The 8207-nt window shown below is 45.8% G+C and overlaps 1 long non-coding RNA gene and 1 pseudogene across 6 annotated transcripts; one reads left to right on the forward strand and one right to left on the reverse strand.

The window, feature by feature from the left end:
* The first annotated feature begins 256 nt into the window (after positions 1–256).
* Positions 257–6657, forward strand: LOC123426218. Of its 6 annotated transcripts, none has more exons than XR_006622106.1 (9): positions 257–843; positions 919–1166; positions 1331–1459; positions 3652–3729; positions 3979–4055; positions 4223–4388; positions 4761–4845; positions 4923–4971; positions 6274–6657. It is a non-coding gene; the product is annotated as an uncharacterized LOC123426218 (long non-coding RNA). The 6 variants fall into 6 exon arrangements; XR_006622107.1 differs by having other exon boundaries at positions 257–697; XR_006622109.1 differs by adding an exon at positions 5703–5712 and having other exon boundaries at positions 258–1166.
* LOC123426217 lies at positions 1710–3642 on the reverse strand (annotated as a pseudogene).
* Positions 6658–8207: the final 1550 nt, after the last annotated feature.

Below are 8207 nucleotides of genomic sequence, written 5' to 3' on the forward strand. Positions count from 1 at the left end.
CCGACCGATAGTTTATTGGGAAAACTTTTAAGTAACACTTGGTTGGGAAAACATTTGTACATCAATAAATGATCGATCGGGAATACATAAGTCATTGATATCGAATAGTCGGTCGGAAAAGATCGTATTCCCATCCAGTGATCGGTCGGAAAATATTGTCGACTAACAGCGCGGGTGGTAAATGGGCCTGCGCGCGTGGTCAAAAACTTTTAGCGCTAGCGGTTGAAACCTTTTAGCATGCCCCAGCCCACGATTTTTTTGTCTCTAAACCAACTACACAGTGCGCCTCACTCAATCCCCTTTCTCCTCGTCTTGATCCACCCGTCTCTCTCTCTAGTACGGCGCCACTAGGGTTCCGATTCACGCCACCGCCGCCGTCGTCGTCTATCGCAGGGCGCGTCCCTGCTTCCACGTTGATCCACGGTCGACGTCGTCGCTCCTTCCACCAGCAGCCAACCGACTCGCGAGCGCGTGGCCCTCCTTGCATCGATTGCCTACTGAGGCCACCTCGCCCGCTCCCTCCCATGGCGCCACTATCCTAACCCATGCCCAACTCCCTTTTCCCTCCTTCCATGGCAGCCGTTCTGAAGGGGGGGGGGGGGGCAAGGTCCCTTCGCTCCCATTGGTATGAAGAGAGGGAAGCAACCTCTACTCCCTCCGCATCCGGTGAACTAGGAACATGGTGGCAACGACATGGGTAAGATATTCCTCCCGCATATGGTCTCCCTCCTCTCCTCTCTACCTCTAGTGTGCAGGTTTCAACCCCCAACGATGGACCCAGGCACCACATCCGCCCAGCAATTTTATCTCAAAAAAACTAGCTCTGCTTTGATTCATGGATTGGTATGCGTAGTTGTGTTTTCTTCAGCATGTTGTCTATTCTATATATGTCTTACCTGTGTAAATCCTTTGTTTCAGATCTAAAATGTTTCCTCAGAATGAATAGTTTATGCCATGTGAAACATTGCTGCTATGAATGATGCGTGGTGTAGGGAATTCTGAAAGTTCCCTCAAGATTTTACCTGTTTCTATTTGATAGTTATATGCTAACATATTTGTTAATCATGTCAAAGGGGGTGTATCAGCAATAGTTAGCCAAAACTGGAGGGGTTCACAGGAAAGCAAGCAAAGAGGGGGCATAAGATCGAAGGCGCGTGAGCTGGGGGGTGGGTTAAAATTAATTCTCCCTTCCAACTGTTGCAGTTTAGTTTACATCCTGGATGTTTCTAATTTTGTTTTTGTGTGTTTAGATATCTGTTGATTCTTTTACATTCAGGGATTGTTAGACTTGCGCCCTTGCAGACATACTCATCTGTGGCTCTCTAATCAGATCCAGGCGCTGCCTCCCATGTAGCAGGGGCCAAACTATGCACCACCGTAGGCATAGTAGGATCTCTAATCAGATGAGCTGCATCCACTATTGTACGCATGTTAAGCTGGGGCGATGAAATTGCATGTGGTAAGTGATTCACCATCTGTTGATTCATTTTGCAGATCTGGATAGCTAGATATGTTATATAGCGGCCTCTGTGATTTAGGATGTCTTCTTTTCTAGGGAATGATTTAGTGCGTCTGAAACATATGGAAAAACATATATAGCATTAGATATTTAATCTCACGGTTCATCATATTATGATGCTCAATAAGGTTAAACAAGTTATATGGTAAACTTTTATGTATGTGTGGTGGTTCTCAGAAAATATCTCCCCTAATAATAAAGCGCCGATCGCTTCTGTCGTACGTCGTCGGCAGTTTTGCACAAAACCCCCTCCATTTCTGGGTATTCAACCCGCAGTCCCTATGTGGATCTGGAAAAAAACGTTTCCTCTCTCCCTCGCTCGGTCTCCCTCTTCCCTGCTGCGAGGCTGCCGCCATGGGAGCCCGAGCTCAAAGCTCCGCCGTCGGCCACCTCGCGCCCGTCTCTGGCCAGATCCGAGCTGGAGCCGCTCGGATCTGTTGACCCCAACCCGGATCCACCTCGCCCCGGCCTTCTCCGGCCTCGCCTCGTGAGGGTCTGCGCTGGGGAGTCGTGCGGTGAGGGAGAGGAGAGGGACGTCGCGCGCGAGTCCGCGTCGTGGGCAGCTCCTGCTCCTGGTGGCGCCGTCGCGGGCTCACGGTGCCCGCCGCCGCCGCCTGCGCTGCCGTGAGCCGGATCTTCGGCGGCAGCTGGTGCTGCGATGTGCTCACGGGAAGCGGCGGGGTCGGTGATGGAGTTGGAGCCGACGCGGGCTGCATGTCGGCGCGGAGGAGGGGGAGGCTGAGGGACGGCTCCTGCTCCGGCGGCTTCGGCCCGCGGCGGAGGAGGCGGTGGAGCGGCTTGGTCTCCGTCGAGGAAGAGGAGGAAGACGACGACGACGCCGATGCCTGCTGCTTCCGCATCCGCAGCAGGTCCCTCCACCTCCTGGCCGGAGCCTTAGGCTCCTCCGCCGCCTGCTCCGCCTCCACCACCGCATCCTTGGCCGCCTCCGCCCTCGGCGTCTCCTCCGACCTCGCCGTCTCGGGCTGCTGCGTTGTCGGCGCCGGGGCCAGCGGAGGCCGCGTGGCCGCCGCCGCGGCCTCCGAGGAAGACGGGAGGTGGAGCGGGACGAGCTTGCCCCCGGAGAAGAGCTCGTCGGCGGGGAGCATGGTGGACACGGCGGAGCAGCCGGCGAGGAGGAACTCGAAGTCGGCGCTGGCTCCCCCGACCCCCCGCAGCGTCCCTGCCGCCGCCGCACCCGCCGGCGTCCTCGAGGCTGAAGGAGACGCGCGGGGCGAGCCACTGCATCGCGGCCGACGGCGGCGGCGGCGGGGCCGCGGGCCGCGGGCCGCGACGCCGCAGCGGAGGCCATCGATCGGGTTCGCTGCGGCGCGGGGTTCGCTGCTGCAGCGGAGCGCAAGCGAGTTCCCTTCTCTTCTTCCTCGCTGGGCTTGGCGCAAGGGAACAAAATAGAATGGAGGAGGGTGGCAGCGGTAGCTGTGCCGGTGCGCGCCGGCGGCGGCCCTCGTGTCGGCGACGCAGTAGTCGACGAGGAGGTCCGGGTCGGAGCTGCAGACGGCGGAGAAGAAGATGATCGTCACGAGCGAAAGGTTGGCTCGAGAGATGGGAGCGGCATGGTTGGTTGTGGCGCCCATGGCTACGCCTCGAACGTATGATCAGCGATCAGTACATTCAGCAGTCACGGCTCATGTGCGTATGATTGTATGCTCCTTGGGCTTTGAGGAGTTGGCAGATGATGCTTTGAAGTAATTGTGGGTGCGAGTGGCTGCATTGGCTACGTTACGTTACCATTGCCTTGGAGAATGAGACACATATACTTTTGATGATGGAGGGTTTTCTTTTCAAGTCACTCTTGAACGTCGTGGTTAAAACTTGCTGAAAATCGTGGGCTCAGACTTGCTATCTGAAATTCCATATCTCCTGTTGGAATCCACCTGAAACCTGTAGAACAGGAAATTCACTGATGTAGCGGCAGTGTTGCGATGACATGGCATTGTGCAGTTTATTGCTACTTGACCACGTAACATTGGATAGTTCAAACTTATAAGCATGCAACATTAGAATCGGAAGCAGCAATATTTATCAAGCAACACAAGCAAATTCCATCTTAAGCTTCACTCACAATATCATTTCAATATTTTGGACTGCTATTTATTGTCATTTTCATTGTGCAGTATTGCTGAACAGCCCATCGATCTTTGAGAAGATTTTCTCTCATGAGTTTATTCTTGACATCATAGGCGCCCTTGAATGTATGATTTCTCCTCCAGTCCTTTGTTTCTTCCTGTTTCTCCCATAACTCTTAAGCTGGTTGTGCCTCTTTCTTCGCCCGGTGCAACGCACGGACATTTGTACTAGTAATAGTAATAGCAATAATATGCCACTATTTATAAATAAAAACATCTGTATCTACTCTATTTGCAGCACTCCGTTCATAGTTCTCTTGTTTTTTTAAATATAGGTTAACTTGAGCTAATTAATTAGCATGTGTTTGAGCATAGTTATGAGGCATCCAAAGCAAGGAGAGGATGGATGAACTCGACAATTTCCGAAGTTTACCCGTATTTGGTCAGGCAAGGTTAGCTTTTCTTTGGCTTTTATTGATTAATTTGAAAATTTTATGAGCAAAATAGGCAAACATAACCTTTTCCTTTAATCATGTATGTTTATTTTAAAAGTATTATGCTATTTGAACCTTTCCACTGTGCTTTGTACATCTAAATTATACAATTCCATTGCCTTCAGAATCTGAACAATATCCCCACAGTTGTTTTTGTATCCCAACATACCACCATGGTGAGTATATGTGTTCCAATGAGAGGATGGTGCTAGCTTAACTCCTGAATAAGGAAAACAATATATTGAGCCTGTGAAGAAGGCTGCCATCGAGATAAAGAGCGAGCACCCCAAGGTTTAATGCGTGGTGTAGAAGGTTATCAAAAGAACTATGTCATTTTGTTAATTAATTTCCTAGATACGTAATTAATGAATTAATTTTCTAGAAAAGTATACTCGCACATGCATTTTTGCGACAAAACTAAAACTGCTCTACTCTCTCTCTCTCTCATCTTACGTTATCACAAGTACTAATTGTGGATTTCATCTCTACTTTTTCCAAAAATTCTATGAATGTAATCATTCACAAAACACAAACAATATATATGATAACAAAACGGTAGGCAATGTTGTTGTGAACATGTCCAGTCATCATAAATATCCTTGTGGGCGTGGAGCCCCTTGGACCATCGACTTATGAGGTTGTTATCAATGTTGTGATCACAAGGTATACAACGTTGACTTACAAATATGATGGTTTACGATTTGTCGCCGATGCTGTCACGAGCTCCATTGCATGGCCATCTAGCAAGGTAATCACCAACAATATGTGCTTTGTCTACTTGGCTCGAATTGTTTAATGTGTGATACTGACTCATGATCACTTTAGTAGATGAAACCCTACAAGCCAGGGGCATCTTCGTCATCCCATCGCTAAGGTATTTATGTGATCCTGCTGTTATCATGACCACTTGTTACTATACAAGAGCTTCTTCTTGGTGCTCCCTAGCTAGCTCAAAGTGCATCATGGAATTTGATCATCATGGATTCTTAGCTCAAAGTGAATGAACATTCCATGACACCAGATTCCATAAGTTAATCTGGACATAAGTTGTCATGGAATCCTTGCTGCTACTTATGTAATAATAGTCGCTTCCCTGTGTTCATTTAGGCCCATTTTGGATGCAAAGTAATCTTCTAATAGCATTGTTTCTAGAAAAAAACTACTGTTTTCAAAATATTTTGAGGTGTTTGGTCCTAGTATATACCATGGCTCCACAAACAGTAGTATCCCCAATGTATCTATTGCTATCACCAGGAAGATATTATTATGTTTCCTGTGTCCATGTATCTATTGCTGCCAATAGGAAGATAGCAACGTCCCTTTGATTCCATTCAATTTATGACCACTACTGAACAGTAAACAAAGATAGCTGAAAGTAGCAGTTCCCTAGGAAAACAAGTTACATGACCACATAGCTCTTTCTTTTTTTCAAGAAATAAAAATTATGGTTTCAATTATGCATCTTAAACCACCCTCCATGTTAATCTTGTCTGAGGTATTATCTTACAGAAAGTCAAACATCAACAGATGACAGATGCATGTGAAACCTGTAGTGAACTGGACTTCCCTTTGCCTTTTATGTCTCATATTCGTTCTCTCTTGCAGATCTCTGAAGGTGTTGGAAGAGAAGTGTTTGTTTATGTCATTATCGATAAGAAAACATGAGAATATATCTTTTCTTCATCATCATTGTCAAAAGGCCGCTCGTACTTAGTTTCTTGTAGTTATAACTAGATGAGTGTAGCATACAACATAGCTGCAACTACACCATTGGTTTTTGTTTCCTGTTACGCACCTCGACATGAATTATTTTCAGATTCACAACATAACATAAATTGTCAGTGCACAACAATTTTTTTTCACCCCGTGATATAAATCACGTGAAGATAGTCATGAAATGTTTCAATCATCCAATTATTTCTCAAAATTTGGGGTCGCGTCTCCTCGCGACTTTTGTTATTCTTAGTTTCACATTTCCATAAGGATGCCAAGTTTACAGGCCTGCAAATCAAAGTTATTCACCTCAAAGTTAGATGATTGTATATTAATTTGGTTTCTATGTTTCACGTCTGATGCTCTTTACTCTCAAGTTGAAAAGGTAGTATAGTAGTAACTCACTGGAAGGAACTTTCACTAGGTTGCATGTGTATTACTTATATGTTTTTTGTCTTTCCAGGTTGCTGTCAGGTGGTGTAGGGAAAACAAGAGGACCAAGAAGGAACCATGAAGTTGTCAATTTGCGTCAACTGGATATCTTCTATAACGGAGCAAAAGCAATGCATCTCGTAGCTACCATTTTGCAAAGGATATCTTGTGTAACGGAACAAGCATTGAATCGTCGGTTATGCATCTATCATTTTTTAAACCTATCGTCTGTTTCGGTCACCACTAAGACAAATGTTTCCACTTTTTTAGTTACCTCTATTATGAGAACTATTAATATTATTTTGTTTGCTTCAGGTTTGATATTTCAGAGTCGTGAAAGTTATTGTAACTTGTTAGAGAATGATGAGATATGTAACCTGATTGATATTGTTTTGATAAAATAATATGATAAATACCAGTGGAGTGCAGACGAACTATCAGCTCGCAAAAGGAAGAACCGTCCTACTGCTGGTCGGGAAAGGTTCATGCTAGGACCAGCGGAAAGTTGGTCGGCAAAGATATTACCATCAAATTATTGATCGTGAAAGCTTCAACACGAATGTTAGTTGAAAATTGGTCGGCAAAGGTGTTGCCGTCAAATAGTCGGTCGGGAAAGATTGAACGGAAAGGACAACTACAAGTCGTGCAGGAAGGATCCCTGCCAATATCCATCAAATTATTGATCGTGAAAGCTTCAACACGAATGTTAGTTGAAAATTGGTCGGCAAAGGTGTTGCCGTCAAATAGTCGGTCGGGAAAGATTGAACGGAAAGGACAACTACAAGTCGTGCAGGAAGGATCCCTGCCCGTTCCGTCAGAAAATCGGTCGGCAACGCTTTCGGTTGGCAATACTCTTTCCCGATCGACTTTATGTCGTCAGAGGCGGTTTTTCCGACCAACCTGTTTGTTGGAAATGCAGCGTCGTGGTGTAGTGATAGTAGATATGATCAACATAGAGATGTTAACCAATGAAGCTAACTCAAGTCACGTGATGTTCGGACTTGATTTAGTGAATTTGGATCATGTGTCACTTGAATGAACAAGAGGGATGTCAATTTGAGTGGGAGTTCTTATGTAATATGATTAATTGAATTTATTATCATGAACATAGTCAAAAATGTCTTTGCAAATTATGTTGTAGATTTCCCTATAGCTCTACTATTTTTATGTTCCTAGAGAAAACTTGGTTGAAAGATGATAGTAGAAATTATGCGGACTGGGTCCGTAAACTGCGGATTGTCCTCATTGCTGCACAATAGGCTTATGTCCTTAATGCACCGCTCAATGTGCTACCCCTCGAGCGTCGTGTGTGGATGTTGCAAACATCTGACATGCACGTTTTTTATGACGACATGATAGTTCAGTGTGTCATGCTTTATGGCTTAGAATTCAGGCACCGATAACGTTTTGAATGTCACGGAACATATGAGATGTTCTAAGAGCTGAGATTTGGATTTCAGTCTCGTGGCCGTGTTGAGAGGTATAAGACCTCCGACAAGATTCTTTGTCTACGTAGTAAGGGAAAAAAGCTCAATCATTGAGCATGTGCTCAGATTGTTTGGGTACTACAATCGCTTGAATCAAGTGGGAGTTGATCTTCCAGATAAGATAGTGATTGACATATTTGTCCAAAGTCACTGCTACCAAGCTACTAGAGCTTCATGATGAACTATAGCATATCAGGGATACACTAGATGATCCCTGAGTTATTCACGATGTCTGACATGGTGAAAGTAGAAATCAAGTAGGAGCATCAAGTGTTGATGGTTAGTAAAACCACTAGTTTCGAGAAGGGCAAGGGCAAGAAGGGATACTTCATGAAAGGCAAACCAATTGCCGCTCTAGTGAAGAAACCCAAGGTTAAACCCAAACCCGAGACTAAGTGCTTCTAATATGAGGGGAATGGTCAGTGAAGAGGAAATACCCTAGTTACTTGGTAGATGAGAAGGCTGGCAAAGTTGACAA

This window comes from Hordeum vulgare, chromosome 2H (assembly GCF_904849725.1).
Source record: "Hordeum vulgare subsp. vulgare chromosome 2H, MorexV3_pseudomolecules_assembly, whole genome shotgun sequence".
Lineage (NCBI taxonomy): Eukaryota > Viridiplantae > Streptophyta > Magnoliopsida > Poales > Poaceae > Hordeum > Hordeum vulgare.